This window comes from Gossypium hirsutum, chromosome A02 (assembly GCF_007990345.1).
Source record: "Gossypium hirsutum isolate 1008001.06 chromosome A02, Gossypium_hirsutum_v2.1, whole genome shotgun sequence".
NCBI lineage: Eukaryota > Viridiplantae > Streptophyta > Magnoliopsida > Malvales > Malvaceae > Gossypium > Gossypium hirsutum.
Window position 1 is genome coordinate 26,738,349 of NC_053425.1, and position 11,053 is coordinate 26,749,401.

Here is an 11,053-nt window from a genome sequence, read left to right on the forward strand (position 1 = left end):
GTAATGGAAACGGTCGAGGAAGAGGAGCGTCTGGCAGGGGTGCTAGATTGGCTAAGGCTCGTCAGCCGGTATTGGTGTATGTAGCTCGTCACGGAGAGGAGGGTGATGCACCTGACGTCATAACTGGTACGTTTTTTATTTCCAGTACGCCATACACTACGTTGATCGATGTTGGATCTACCCATTCATATGTTGCATGTGCTATATCTAGGTCACTGGGTGTGCGCTTTGAGGAGACCGTGAGTGGGGTATCTGTACTAAGTCCTTTGGGTCACTCGGTTAGGGTAGATAAACTGTATAGAGATGTGCTTATAGAAACTCAAGGAAAAGTTTTCTCTAGAGATTTGATGGAGCTACCTTTTAGAGAATTCGATCTCATTTTAGGAATGGATTGGCTTGTTAAGCATAGGGCTACTCTGGATTGTGCTGCTAAGAAAATAATGTTAAAGACCACAAAGGATGAGGAGGTTTTGGTGAAAGGCGAGCTTAGGGATTATCTGTCTAATGTGGTGTTGGCATTGAGAGCCGAGAAGTGGATTCGAAAGGGATGTGAGGCTTATTTGGCATTTGTAAGCCAATCAAAAACTGAGGATCTGACAGTGGATAAAATTAGAACCATCAAGGATTTTCAAGATGTTTTTCCAGAGGAGCTTCCGGGTTTACCCCCGAACTGAGAGGTTGAGTTTGGAATCGACTTATTGCCTGGAACGACACCGGTGTCCATTGCACCTTATAGGATGGCACCGAAGGAGTTGGTGGGGCTGAAAGCCCAAATTCAAGAGTTATTGGATAAAGGCTTCATTAGACCAAGTGTGTCTCCATGGGGAGCACCAGTGTTGTTCGTAAAGAAGAAAGATGGGTCAATGCGGATGTGCATCGATTATCGATAGTTGAACAAATTGACGATTAAGAACAAGTACCTACTACCGAGAATCGATGATTTATTCGACCAACTTAGAGGAGCTTCAGTATTTTCCAAGATTGACCTTCGATCTAGGTATCATCAGATGAGGGTTAAGGAGGTGGATATTCACAAGACGGTATTTAGAACTCGGTATGGTCACTGAGTTCTTGGTTATGCCATTTGGGTTGACGAACGCACCTGCGGCATTTATGGATCTGATGAATCGAGTGTTCCAGCCATACTTGGATCGATTCGTGGTCGTCTTTATCAACGATATTCTTGTTTATTCTGAAACTTAGGAGAAGCATGATGAGCATTTTCATATTGTGCTGCAAGTGTTGAAAGAGAAGCAGCTTTATGCGAAATTCATTAAGTGTGAGTTCTGGTTGAGAGAGGTAACTTTCTTGGGGCATGTTGTCTCTGCTGAAGGGATTAAGGTGGACCCTCGAAAGATTGAAGTGATTCTAGAATGGAAGCCACCGAGGTCAGTGTCGGAAATTCAAAGTTTTCTGGGTTTAGCTGGGTACTATAGAAGGTTTGTGGAAGGATTTTCTGTTATGGCAGTGCCTTTGACAAAGCTTATAAGGAAGGGAGTACCGTTTTTTTGGACTGAGAAACAACAGGAATTTTTTAAGAAGCTGAAGAAAGTTTTGACCGAGGCACCTGTACTGATTCAGCCAGAGTCTGGAAAAGATTTTACCGTATGCAGTGATGCATCACATGTAGGGTTAGGCTGTGTGCTGATGCAAGAGGGTAAAGTGGTTGCTTATGCATCGCGACAGCTTAAACCACATGAAGTTAACTATCCTACACATGATCTGGAGTTGGCAGCGGTAATCTTTGCGCTTAATATTTGGAGACATTACCTGTACGGACAAATGTGTATTATATACACAGATCATAAGAGTCTTAAGTACTTGTTGACTCAGAAGGAGCTGAACCTTAGGCAACGGATATGGATAGAGTTGTTTAAGGATTATGACTGCGCGATTGAGTTTCACCCAGGCAAAGCTAATGTGGTGGCTGATGCCCTAAGTCGTAGAACTGTATCTGATCTGAGAGCCATGTTTACTCATTTGAGTCTGTATGATGACGGTAGTCTGTTAGCAGAACTGCAAGTTAGGCCGACCTGGGTGGATGAGATTAAGGAAAAATAGTCGAGGGATGAGTCCCTAGTTTCTCGATTTCGGCAGGTTAAGAATGGGGATACTTCTGAGTTCAGACTGAACAGTGAGGGAGTTCTGTGTTACTGAGGTAGAGTTTGTATTACGAAGGACTCTAACTTGAGGCAAGCAATTCTGGAAGAAGCTCATAGAGGTCTGTGTACTATGCAGCCTGGAGGGAGTAAAATGTATCGCATCTTAAAGGAGTTGTATTGGTGGCCTGGATTGAAGCGAGAGGTAACGGAAGTTGTGGGAAAATGTCTGACTTGTCAACAAGTGAAAGCTGAACATCAATTACCTTCCAGATTTTTACGGCCAGTGAAAATACCACTTTGGAAGTGGGAGGGGGTAACCGCGGATTTTGTGAGTGGGTTACCCTTGATACCGTCGAAGAAGGACTCGATTTGGGTAATTGTGGATAGGTTGACCAAATCTGCTCATTTCATACCTGTCCGCACTGATTATTCACTTCAAAAGTTAGCCGAATTGTATGTGGTAGAAATAATGCGACTTCACGGAGTGCCAGTGTCGATTATTTCCGATCGAGATCCTAGATTCACATCTCGATTTTGGTAAAAGTTGCATGAGGCGTTGGGTACGCGATTGAACTTTAGTACAGCCTTTCATCCTCAGACTGATGGTCATCGGAAAGGGTTATTCAGATTCTGGAAGACATGTTGAGGGGATGCGTTATAGCCTTTCGAGGTAGTTGGGAGGATTACTACCGTTGGCAGAGTTTGCATACAACAACAGTTATCAGGCAAGTATTCGAATGGCTCATTATGAGGTATTGTATGGGCGAAGATGTCGTACACCTAGTTGTTGGACCAAGTTGGGTGAACGACAGGTTCTTGGACCTGAGTTGGTGGTAGATACTGAGGATAAGGTCAAGTTGATTAAAGACCAGTTGAAGGAAGCACCTGATAGACAGAAGTCATATGCAGATTTAAAGCGCAAGGAAATTGAGTACTCTGTGGGTAATATGGTCTTCTTGAAGGTTTCACCTTGGAAGAAAATATTAAGGTTTGGAAGGAAAGGCAAGTTAATTCCGCGGTTCATTGGGCCTTAACGGATTCTTAAACGAGTGGGTCCAGTGGCTTATCAATTGGAGCTACCTCCAGAGTTGGATAGGATTCATGATGTCTTTCACGTCTCCATGTTAAAGCGGTATCGATCTGACCCTACTTATGTTATGCCGGTTGCAAAGATCGAGGTCCAAACAGACTTGACTTTTTAGGAAGAGCCTGTGCAGATTTTGGATCGAGATGTTAAGATTTTGAGGAGGAAATCAGTTCCGCTAGTAAAGGTGCTGTGGCGTAATCATGGCAGAGAGGAAGCTACTTGGGAGCCAGAAGTGGCGATGCGTCAACAATATCCCCATCTGTTTGGTTCAGGTAAAATTTCGAGGACAAAATTTCTTTAAGGAGGGTAGAGTTGTAACGCCCCAATTTTCGGGTTTTCTGTCTTTCAGTGATTTTTAAAATTTGTATGTGTTCTGGTTGGTTAATCTATATATTTTAGTAGGTTAGTGGGCCTTTGGAAGGCCCAAACTTAAGTTAAATCTGTGGTAGTCTTCGGAATTTTAATTTTATGAACAGGTGATGCAATTGGCGTTTGGGCTTTTAAGAGTAAAGGGGTAAAAGATGACACAAAAAAGAGTGTGGTGTAGTGGCAAGGTGGCGCCACTTAGGGGACGAGGAAGTGACGCCATAGAGGAAGGAAGGGGTCCAAGGTTCAAGTCTTGGCTCTTGCAATATATTTTGGTTTTTCTTTTTAATAAATCTGGAAGCAAGTAGGTGTGCTTTAAAGTTTAATGTGTTGGATTTATGACACAAATGAGTTGATGGTCTAGTGGTGGTGGCGTGAGTTGGCATGTGAGAGGACTTTGGTTTGAATCCCTTGGCACGCAAAGGTTGATTATTTTGCTATGTTGGGACGGCAAGAGTTGGTGTTGGTTTTAAACTCTGGTGATGGAGGGATCCCATATCGGGAAGCTAACATAAGAGTAGATGGAGAGCTGGCTTTAAATAGAGCAAACCATGAAGAGAGTAGGCATGCCCTTCTTGGCTGATCCCTTTCGCTTTGTGATGTGTTCGTTTGGGTTGGGCGTCAGCTAAGAGTGTTTGGAGCGCGAATTAACTGCAGTCTCCTAACAGGATTATCGCGTGGGAGATATCGTCATCAATCGTCATCAACCAGGTGTGTAAACGACACCCTCCCTTAGACTGAATCGGTAAAAGCTGAATTACCGAAACGTTGGTATTTTGTGAACTCGCGAGCGTGCGAGCGCTCAGAGACAGTTGTTAATGAATATGGTGCATTTGGATGTTTAGAGTGCAGAGTGTACATTTTCGTGCACAATGGTATTTTTAGGATTAATGGGCCGAAAACGGGCCAATGGGCCAACGGGCCCACTTTGGTAAAAAGACGAGGTAAGTACTTCTGATTACTTGGTAAACATTAAAAAGAGCATGAAACCTTAGCAATAGGTAATAATTACTGAAATACCCTTATGCATACAAAATTATGATTTTACCCCTAGGGTTATTTTTTTCTGAAAAGCATGATGTTCTGTTTCTGTATACATGTGCCATGACATATTATTTCTGTTGCATGGGACATGGGTTTATATTGATGGAGGAAGCGTTCTGGCAGCTTCGCTGTAATTTGGTGGCCTTGCCACATATATCTGTTCTGGTGACTTCGTCACAATATCTGGCAGCCTCGCTGCAATCAGGTGGCTTCGCCACATATATATATTTGTTCTGGTGGCCTAGCCACAATATCTGTATCTGGTGACTTCGTCACAATATCTGGCAGCCTCGCTGTAATTTCTGTGGTGTGTAGCGGTTGGGTGGGTCGAGTAGTCTCCCCACATGGCGTAAGGCTGGTGCGGGGGTGTTATGGATGGCTCTGGGTTGGGATTTCTACATTCATGATATATTTGTTCTGTATCTGCTATGGGCCTATGGGTTCCATTCTGATTTTTATACTGGGCCAAGGCCCAGATAAGTCTGACTCTGAGGTTTGATCTGTTTTGGGCTATGGTTGGGTTATGTTACACACTGAGTTTAGCGAACTCACCCTTTATTTTCATCTCTGTAGGAAATCCCCAACCATAGTAGGCTTGGAGTCGTGAGGGATTTGGAGTGGCCACATCATCTACAAAGTTGGTTTTTCTAAGTTAGTTTATTTTTATTATTTTTATATTCTGATTTAATTTTGGGTTTTAAGTTGTAATAAGGCCGCTATTTAAATTTCTTTTTCCGCTATGGTTTTACTTTCTGATTATATTTATACTATGTCGAAACTACTAGTGTTAGGCTGTGCGGGTTTTCAAAATTAATAAACATTTCCATGATTCAACAAGCACAACAAATGGATAGCCTAAAGATTGATAAACGGGCTTTTCATTCAACCGTTGTTTTTACAAGACCACCCCAATCACTTAAACCAACAAATGCATACTAAGTCGTAAGTTCATGTGACACGTCAGATTTGGCCATAACGTCTGGGCCGGGTTTGGGGTGTTACAGCTAAGTGAAAAATAATAACAGAGCTTGTTACAGTTGTGGTTCACGAGATCACTTTATTAGAGATTGCCCAGAGTTAGCTGAAAAAGATAATACTCAGAACACAAGGCCGAGTAACACTACAGTTAGAGGTAGACCACTCAGAAACACGAGAAATGTGAGTGGTAGTAGAGGTGTGACACAAGACACTGTTGCAAGATCTGATGCCAAAGTACCTGCTTGAGCCTCGCTATTCGCGCTCGCGAAGAAATGTCATCTCCAGATGTTATCACTGGTACTTTTACTCTCCATGATACTAAAGTTATTGTATTAATAGATCCAGGATCAACTCATTTGTATGTATGTGTGAATTTGGTATCCAGTAAGACTTTGCCTGTAGAGTCTACTGAATTTGTAATTAGAGTATTGAACCCCAAAGGCAAGTGTGTTTCGGTTGATAAAGTGTGCAAGAATTGTCCATTAATGATTCGGGATAATTACTTTCCAGCCGATTTGATGTTTTTACCATTTGATAAGAATGATATAATTCTGAGTATGGATTGGCTAATGTTGCATGATGCTGTTGTGAATTGCAAAAGAAAGACGATAGATTTGAAATGTTAGAATAATGAAATTATTAGAATTGAGTCAGATGATCTGAATGGTTTACTAGGAGTGATTTCTTCGATGTTAGCTCAGTATGTGAGAAAAAGGTTGTGAAGCTTATTTTACTTATGTGCTTGATTCAAAAGTGATTGAATAGAAAATTGAATTAGTGCCAGTTGTATGTGAGTATACAAATGTGTTCCCTGAAGGGTTGCTGGGTTTATCACCGATTCGCAAGGTTGAGTTTGGTATTGAATTAATATCGGGTATAATGCTGATATCGATAGCTCCGTATAGAATGGCTCCAACAGAGTTAAAAGAATTAAAAGCTCAGTTGCAAGAATTAACTAATAGAAGATTTGCACGACTGAGTTTTTGACCTTGGGGCGCTCCTATGTTGTTTGTGAAAAGGAAAGATGGTACGATGAGAATGTGTATAGACTATCAATAGCTTAATAAAGTGACAATCAAGAACAAATATCCTCTACCCAGAATTGACGATTTGTTTGATCAATTGAAAGGAGCTTCAGTGTTTTCAAAGATAGATTTGAGATCGGGTTATTACTAGTTGCGAGTTAGAGACTCCGATGTGCCAAAGACTACTTTTAGAACGAGGTATGGTCATTATGAATTTTTAGTTATGCCTTTTGGATTAACGAATGCACCTGCTATCTTCATGGATTTAATGAACCGAATTTCAGACTGTATATAGATCAATTTTTTGTTGTATTTATAGATGATATCTTGATCTATTCGAAAAATGAAATTGAGCATGCCAAACATTTGAGAATTTTATTACAAACTCTGAGATATAAGCAGTTATATGCAAAGTTTAGTAAATGTGAATTTTGATTGAGTGAAGTTGGTTTTCTGAGGCATATTGTGTCAGCATTGGGTATTCGAGTCGATCCGAGCAAGATTTCAGAAATAATGGATTGGAAGCCTTCGAGAAATGTATCTGAAGTATGTAGTTTTCTAGGACTAGCTGGTTACTATAGACGATTTGTGAAAGACTTTTTGAGGATTGCAACTCCGTTGATGAGATTGCTTCAGAAAGATGTAAATTTTGAATGGTCTAAGAATTGTCAGAAAAGTTTTGATCAGCTGAAAGCTTTATTGACCGAAGCTCCAGTATTAGTACAGCCAGAATCGGGTAAAGAATTCGTAATCTATAGTGATGCATCGTTGAATGGTCTAGGCTGTGTTTTGATGCAGGAAGGCAAAGCCATAGCTTATGCTTCGCGAAAGTTGAAGCCGCATGAAAAGAATTACTCGACACATGATTTAGAGTTAGCAGCCATTGTATTTGCATTGAAATTTTTGCATCATTATCTGTTTGGTGAAAAATTCCATGTTTATTTAGATCATAAGAGTTTCAAATATCAAATGACTCAGAAAGATTTGAATTTGCGACAGTGGAGATGGCTATAATTGTTAAAAGATTACGAGTTAATAATTGACTACCATCCGGGAAAAGCGAATGTTGTTGCTGATGCTTTAAGCCGAAAATCCTTGTTTACTCTACGTGTAATGAATACTCAGTTGGCTTGGTCTAATGATTGCTTAATTATAGCAGAGTTAAAAGCAGGACCATTATTTTTACAGTAGATTTATGAAGCTTAGAAAGTTGATAATGAAATGTTAGCAAAACGAGCTTAGTGTGATTCGAACTCTGATTCAGAGTTTCAAGTTGATTCTGAAGATTGTTTAAAATTCAAAGGTCGAATATGTGTTTCGAGGAATTTAAAGTTAATTCAGATGATTTTGAATGAAGCACATAATAGTTGTTTGTCTATGCATTCGGGAAGCACGAAATGTATAACAATTTGAAATAGCTCTATTGGCAGCATGGTACAAACGTGACATTTCAGAAGTTGTTTCAAAATGTTTGATTTGTCAACAAGTCAAAGTTGAGCATCAAGTGCCATCAGGTTTTTTACAGCCGATTATGATTCCTAAGTGGGAATGGGATAGATTAACTATGAATTTTTTTTTGGGTTTGCCCCTATCTCCGAGTAAGAAAGATGCAATTTGGGTTGTTGTTGACCGATTAACAAAATCAGCTCATTTCATTCTTGTACGAACAGATTATTCACTTGGTAAGCTTGCTGAGTTGTATATCTCTGAGATTGTGAGATTCCACGGAGTATCTATTTCCATTGTATCAGACAGAGATTCAAGATTCACATCGAGGTTTTGGAAGAGACTATAAGATGTGCTGGGTACAAAACTACATTTCAATACTGCATTTCACCCGTATACAGATGTTGCATTCTTGAAATGTTAATCCGAGTGAGTTATTCAGATACTCGAGGATATGTTGAGATGTTGCATTCTTGAATTTGAAGGTACGTGGGAAAAGTATTTGCCGTTGATTAAATTAGCGTGAGCATTAAAATGGTACTGTATGAAGCTTTATGCAGTCCAAAATGTTGAACACCGCTGTACTGGACAGAGCTTAGTGAGAATAAGACTCACGGGGTTGATCTGATTAGAGAAACAGAAGAAAAAGTGAACGTAATACGTAATAGTTTGAAAGCAGCTTCGGATCACCAGAAATCGCACACAAATATTGAGCTTCAGATTCGGGACTGAGTGTTTTTGAAAGTATCTCCGTGGAAGAAAATAGTTTGGTTCAGTCGTAAAGGCAAGTTAAGTCCGAGATTCATCGGGCCATATAAGATCATCGAACGTATTGGACCGGTTGCTTATAGATTGTCATTGCCACCTGAGTTAGAGAGGATTCATGACGTGTTTCATGTATCGATGCTACGAAGATACAGATCAGATCCTTCACATGTCATTTCCCCGACTGAGGTCGAAATTCAGCCTGATATGTCTTATGGTGAAGAACCGATCCAAATTCTAGCTCGTAAGGTCAAAGAGTTGAGAAACAAAAGAATAGTGTTAGTGAAAGTATTACGTCATAGACACAGGGTTGAAGAAGCTATGTGGGAACCCAAGGATGCTATGAGAAAGCAATATCCAAACCTATTCACCGGTAAGATTTTCAGGGACAAAAATCCTTAAGGGGGAGAGTTGAAACAACCCAGTTTAGACCCTAGTCGGAACAGTGGTTTTGAGACCAAAAATCTGAGTCAAAAATTTATTTTAATATTATTTTTGGTGTTTACAGTATGTGAATATGCATGTGTGAAAATTTCGTGAATTAATTTTATCGATTAATAACTCAATTTGAGAAAAATGACTAAATCGCGTAAAATACAAAAGTTGCATTCTATATGGTAAAGGTATTTATTTGTCATGGCTTATTAAATGAGAGGTCCTTATGTTATAATTAGACCATGGATAGTGGGAATGAACATAAATGGACATGTATTTGATGTTTTAAATGTTTATAAACAAAGGTTAAATAAGTAATTTGTGATTTAAGGTTAATAAAATAAAATAAAAAAATTGGTGTCCATCTTTTCCCATTTCTTCAACCGAATATTAGAAAGAAGAATAGGGTTTGAAGCTTTAGAAATTTTGGCACTTTGGAGTCTTGATTAAGGTATGAATTTTGTTCAATTTTTTTTATGTTTTTGAGATCGTTGCTTTGAGTACTAGCTAGCCCGTACCTTAATTTCTGAATTTGTTGATGATTTAGAAAGTTTCCATTGATGAATGCTTGATTTTTTGAATATTTGATGATGAGTAATGAAAGCTTGGTGCTTGATATACATGTTTTGTAAAGTGATTTTGGGTAAAAATGCTTATTAGGGATTAAATTATGAAAATGTGAAAATGTGGAGTTAAATGTGTGAATAAATGAAAGTTTTGGGCTACTAAGGACCTTAGAAAGATTCAGCTAAGGCATGGATTTGATGAATGTATGTTTGGTGTTTTGTGTATTAAGGATTAATATGTCAATACATGTAACTTTAGGGGCTAAAGTGCAAAAATGCCCAAATATGTGCTTGTGAATGAAATTGAAAGAAATTGTAATTAAATCGGTTAATTCTGAATACATATAGATCAAGGAAGGAAGAATTCAGATTTAGAACAAGGAAAATCGAAGGTTATAGAGTAATCGATCCAATTTGTCCATTCCGAGTACGAGGTAAGTTCGTACGTGATAAACCTTGTTACAATTATATTTTTAATGCTTTGATAATGCATAAATTGTATATTTGCGACTACGATTGAGTACGACGACAAGTCTACTATGTTCGGCACTTAGTGTGAAAATTAAAATAACTTCGATTTTATGTGGCACTAAGTGTGTGATACCGAGATAGGTTTGGTTCAATGTGATGGCACTAAGTGTGCGATATCATTATAGCTTTGGTTAAACATTTATACATTAAGTGTGCGAGTTCTTAAAGCATTGAAGGATTTCTGAATGATTTAACGTATTGAACAAAGAGGTGAGGATGAAATAAATAAATACGAAAAAGTATAGGTACGTACAATACCTTTGTGGTAGTTGACACTATGTGTATGAAGCTTGATGAAATGGTATATACATGATAAATGGTTATGGATTAGAATTGAATGAAGAGATAAGAACTATTAAATGTTTATTAGTTGATGATTTAGATAATATGAACTGTTGAGTATTTTTGGTACGAACTTACTAATCTATGAAGCTTACTGTGTGTTATTTGTCTAGGTTTTATAGATCATCGAAGCTAGTTCAAACTTGAGGATTGTCGGGAAGTGTCATCACACTATCGATCAACTTGTCGGTACTTTTGAAGCTTTTTATATATGGTATATGGCATGTATAGGCTAGTGTCATCTTAGTATGTTTTGAATTGTGATTATAGCCATGAGATTTGGCTTGTAAATATTGGTATATATGGTATTTTAGGTTGGCCTAAATGATGTGTTTGATAAGTAAGTTATATGAGGTATATAATGCT